Source organism: Pinus tabuliformis, chromosome 6, assembly GCF_031772625.1.
Source record: "Pinus tabuliformis cultivar Carrire ecotype Pingquan chromosome 6, CPIR1, whole genome shotgun sequence".
In the NCBI taxonomy this organism is placed as follows: Eukaryota; Viridiplantae; Streptophyta; class Pinopsida; order Pinales; family Pinaceae; genus Pinus; species Pinus tabuliformis.
The window spans coordinates 753447475-753453093 of NC_142292.1; positions in this window are offsets into that span (position 1 = coordinate 753447475).

A 5619-nucleotide genomic window follows, 5' to 3' on the forward strand; every position below is an offset into this window, starting at 1 on the left:
GTGGGTTGGTGAACTGCTGCTGATTCATCATTTGCACTGAGGCTGCATCCTGTAACCATGGGTGTACATACTGGCTTTGACTCTTCCATGCCATACTTCTTCAAGATCTGCTTGAGGTATTTGGTTTGAGACAAGAAGATACCTCCTTCATTTTGTTGGATTTGCAATCCAAGAAAATATGTCAATTCTCCAAGAAGTGACATTTCGAATTCTTTCTGCATAACCAAGGCAAAGTTTTGACTCATAGTCTCTTCATTGCTGCCAAAAATAATATCATCTACATAAACAACAAGAATTAGCAATTTGTTATTTTCAACTTTTATATAGAGATTGCTATCTGCTGATCCTTTTGAAAAGCCTTGTTGGTGAAGATATTTGTCCAACCGATAGTACCAAGCCCTTGGAGCTTGTTTGAGCCCATAGAGTGCCTTTTTCAATCTGCATACAAGGTTTGGATCATTTCCAAGAATGAAACCATCTGGCTGCTCAATATATACTTCTTCTTCTAAGTCTCCATTCAGGAAGGCTGATTTCACGTCCATTTGAAATACCTTGAAGTTTTGAAAGCTTGAGAGAGCAAGGAACATTCGGATGGCCTCAAGTCTTGCCACAGGAGCAAAGGTCTCTTCAAAATCTATTCCTTCTTGCTGTGCATACCCTTTACAAACAAGTCTGGCCTTGTTTCTAATTACTTCTCCATTTTCATTTAATTTATTCTTGAAGACCCATTTTGTTCCTATTACATTCTTATCTTTTGGTCTAGGAACTAATTCCCAAGTGTTGTTCTTTTCGATTTGCTCAAGTTCTTCATCCATTGCTTTGACCCAACATTCATCTTTGCATGCCTCTTTCACATTTTGTGGTTCAATGGAGGAGAGTAATGCCAAGTAGCTTGAAGCTTCTGCAAGTGTCCTTCTTGTTTGTACTCCTGCTTCTTTCTGCCCCACAATCTGAGTTTCTGGATGATTCTTTTGAACATATCTGGATGGAGTCTTCTCTTCTATTCTTGTCTGCTCCTCTGGTTCTTCTTGAGATTCTTCTTCTTCTTGAGGTTCTTCTTCTTCATCATTTCGCCTTTGAGAGTAACCTTCATCTTCTTCAATGTCTTCATGATGAACTTGCCTAGGAATATATCCCTTCTCATCAACCACTATATCAATACTGTCAACAATTCTGCCAAGTCTTTTATTGTAGCACTTGTATGCTTTGCTATGTGGAGAATAACCAAGAAGAATGCCCTCATCTGCTCTTGGTTCAAGTTTGCCAAGTTGCTCATCAGTATTCTTAATATAACATTTGCTCCCAAAGATTTTGAAGTGCTTCACGGAAGGAGTTTTACCACTCCAAAGCTCATGAGGTGTTTGAGTGCTGTTTACTCGGACATTTGTTTTGTTAAGAATAATAACAGCAGCATGTGCAGCTTCACCCCAGAAGGTTGCAGGAGTACCTGATTCATCGAGCATAGCACGAGCCATTTGTTGGATAGTTCTGTTCATTCTTTCCACAACCCCATTTTGCTGAGGAGTTCTAGCTGTAGAGAATTCTCTTCTTATCCCATGTTCATCGCAGAAATCAAAAAATTCATTTGATGTGAACTCCCCACCTCTGTCAGATCTGAGGCACTTAATTTTGTGTCCTGATTCATTTTCAGCCAATGCTTTGAAGGATTTGAATTTTTCGAATGCTTCATCTTTGTGCTTCATAAGCCCTAACCAAACAAACCTTGAGAAATCATCAATGAATAATATCAGATATTCTTCTCCTCGAGGTGTCCTTTTCCTAAATGGACCACATACATCTGTATGGACTAGCTCAAGAGGCAAGCTAGCTGATCCTTCCTTCTCTGGAAAGTTAGTTCTGGTTTGCTTTCCAAACTGACAAGATTTGCATATGGTGTTGTCTGGAATTTTGATATCTGGAAGATCGCGAACTGCCTGATATTTGCATGCTTTCCTTATTTGTGAGAAGCTTAGATGTCCCAACCTTCGATGCCATAACCAGTGCTCTTCATCCTTGCTAAGATAGCATTGTTGTTGTCCTTCTTCAAATATGTACAGATTATTTGGAGTTCTTTTGCCTTTGAGAACTGTTTTACCTGTATCAAGATCACGAACAAGACATCCATTCGATCTGAAAATAACCTCGGTTTTTTGATCACACATCTGGCTGACACTTAGTAGATTATGCTTCAATCCATCAACATACAAAACATTTCCAGCCTTGACCTTTTCTTTCAAAGGAGCAATACCTTTTCCTTTTATAGTTGCAGGAGTATCATTTCCAAAAGAAACTTTCTTTCCCTTTTCTAAAGTAGAATAAGATTCAAGTTTTTCTTTATCACCTGTCATATGTTTCGAACATCCACTGTCAATGTACCATAGATTTTCCTGTCCTTCTGCATAAAATGCTATCCCACATCTTTCTGTTTGAGGTTCCTTTATTCTCCATGTTTTGGTGCTTGTGGCTTGTTCCTTTTTCTCCTGAAACCTGCTCCTGCATTCAGAGTCTTTATGACCAAAATTATTGCAAATAGAACATTCAACTTCATTTTCAAGAACCGAAAAGTTGTTATAGGTCCTTTTTGTAATCCCTGTCATACTTCTTTGTTTTTGAGCTTCCCTAGTCATGATTGTTTTATATGCAACACATTGAGCTGCTTTGTGACCAAAGTTATGGCAAGAAAAGCATTGTCCATTGAAGAAGCTTCTGCGGTTATTGAATCTACCAGCCAACTGATTGTAATTTCTATTTTCATCTATTCTTGAGCCAAACTGAGAAGATTTTACCTGTGGTTGGTTGTAGCTTTTGTTCACCCTTAAGAAGGATTGTCCCTGATAGTTTCTGTTTGTAATTCGTCCCTGCTTTACCTGATTATCTTCATTGTTCTTCTGCTCATTTCTTCTTGCTGCATCAAGATAACTTTTTGAGGTGGATGCTTGAGAGGTTTCTCCATTATAGCCCAAACCTGTCTTGTTTAGAGGAGACCGCTGCACATTGATAATCTCATCCAAAGTTTCAGATCCTTTGACAAACTTAAGATTAATAGCTTTTGTTTTCTCAATTTCTTTTCTGAGACCAACAATTTCACCTTCTAGTTTTTCAAGATGTTTTTCCTTTTCATCAATTTGAAATTGCAAAGTATCAATGATCACATTCTTTTCTTCTATGCATCTCTTGAGTCTAGTAATTTCATTATAGAGATTATCCACATCTACAGCATCCTCATAATCATCATCTTCAAATGCCATTAACAGCTTATATTTATTACCTTGTTCATCTTCATCACTGTTTGATAAGCCATCACTATCTTCATGGGTGTAGTAGCTTTTCTTATTTGCACTTTGTTTCTTGTTCCATCTAGCAGGTTCTTTTCCTTTATCCTTATAAGGACATTTTGCAGCATAATGACCTACTCTTCCACAAGCAAAGCATTTGAAAGGTAGCTTACCTCTGAACCTTCCAGAACCCCTTTGAAGATTTCTGACAAAATTTGATTCTTCTTCCTCTTCTTCTGGAACATGGCTTGCTTCATAGTAATCTTCTTTTCCTGATGCCTTAAAAGCAGCTTCCCTTCTGTCAGATGGACCTCCCTTTCTCATTTCATAAGCAGTTAGAATTCCATGTAGCTGAGACATAGTGAGAACACGGAGATTTTCTTTTTCTTCTATTGCAGATACTTTAGATTCAAACTTGGGGGATAATGATCTTAGAATCTTTTGAACTACTATAGTCTCTTTTATTTCTTCACCCAATTTTTTCATACAATTAACAATCTCATCTACCCGAAGAAAATAATTAGCCACACTTTCATCATTATACATCTTGAGAGTCTCATATTGAATCCTGAGAGTTTGAAGTTTAGCTTGCTTTACCTGTTCATCTCCTTCATAGCTAGTGATCATTTTGTCCCATATCTCTTTTGCTGATTTGAAGTGCATGACCTTCATGAATTCTGTTTGGGAGATACTTCCTAATAGAGTACTGACTGCTTTTGCATTTGTTTCATACTGCTTTTTCTCAGCTGGATCTGTAGGAGTAGCTGAAGGAAAAGCATAGCCTGTTTCTACAATGTTCCAAACTTCTGTACCAAGAGATTGAAGATATGCAGTAACTCTTACCTTCCAATAATTGAAATTTGTCCCATCAAAAATCAGTGGCCTGATTGATGCTTCTTTCTCGTAGTTGCTCATGATGAATGATCTACCTTCAAGCGATCAAGCTTCTCTGAAGGACCTGCTCTGATACCAATTGTTGGAAATAATACTGAGAGGGGGGGTGAATCAGTATTATCAGATCAATCAAACTTTTTCAATGCTCAGAAACATATACGCTACTTCAGTTAGGTCAACCAGCGTGTACACGCTACTGTGACTAAATAAAACAGCGTATAAGAAGAAAACTCATAATTTAGTTAGCTTATTCTTCAGTTAAGTTCATCAGGACATTATTCATCACATTAACAGTAAACAGGTGCAGTATAACAGAACAGATCAAAAACCACACACATGAACACCAAGATATAAGGTGGAAACCCAATGTGGGTGAAAACCACCTGCTGCAAGTTGTCTCTATCTTTCTTTAATAAGAAACTTCAGTTTACAATCTTTTGTACTGGTGCAGCCTTATACCAGTACGCAGGCTACAACCTGCAGAAGGCTACAACCTTCTCTCGTTCTCCAAACTTCCTTGGAAGGGAGCTCCAACCCCCTTTGCTCTTGTACTAGCCAAGATACTAGTACGTAGGTGCTGACCTACAATCTTCTTTCCTTCAGGTACCACCTTTCATACATTTTCAGACTGGATATTCCTGAAGCACAACATTACAATCTGTAGACCTCAATTCATTCAACTTTCACAACAGATCATTGAAGCATAAAACAACCAAACTTTGAATCACTGAATCACTGAACCCTGTCAATCACCAGTTACCAGAACATAGAGCAGACTACAGAACTCTGCAATAACAGTCAGACCCCACTGTAAACCCAAAATCAAGCTTCAAAAGATATACGCTACTTCAATGAGCAAAACCCGCGTATACACGCGCTTTTACCGAAGCCAACATGCGTACAGATCTAAAAATAAACTTTCTCAATTTGCAGTTGTACCAGACATCAGTTAGATCCAGAACATAACATTGCGACAATATGCAGATCTAGAAATACGCATAATCAACCATATCATGATAGTGCATTTCAAACCATTAGATCCCGATCTATCCTTAGATCTAGTCTTCCATCAACCGATGTTATCTCTCCTTGGCTTAGATCAAGCAACCCAGAACCTGCATATCAGATCTCTTTCTCTCTTAGATATTCAAGCCTTGTCGAAAGATGACTTTGCCTAATGATCTTCTTCTCCTTATATAGCCTTAGGCCTTGCTCAATACCAAGAGCCAAAACCATAGTAACATAATACCATCAACTTCAAAACTAGGGATCGACACGCCCGTCGAGACACAATGGTCCGAAACCATAGGCACAACTTCCAAGGACTAACCACCATGGACCAAAGGTACTTTTCCACTTACACGCGCTTTTTCTGAATCCAACTAGCGTGTACACGCGACTTGGGCTTAACGAACCTGCGTATATGAACTTCCTTGGCATGCTGTACTAA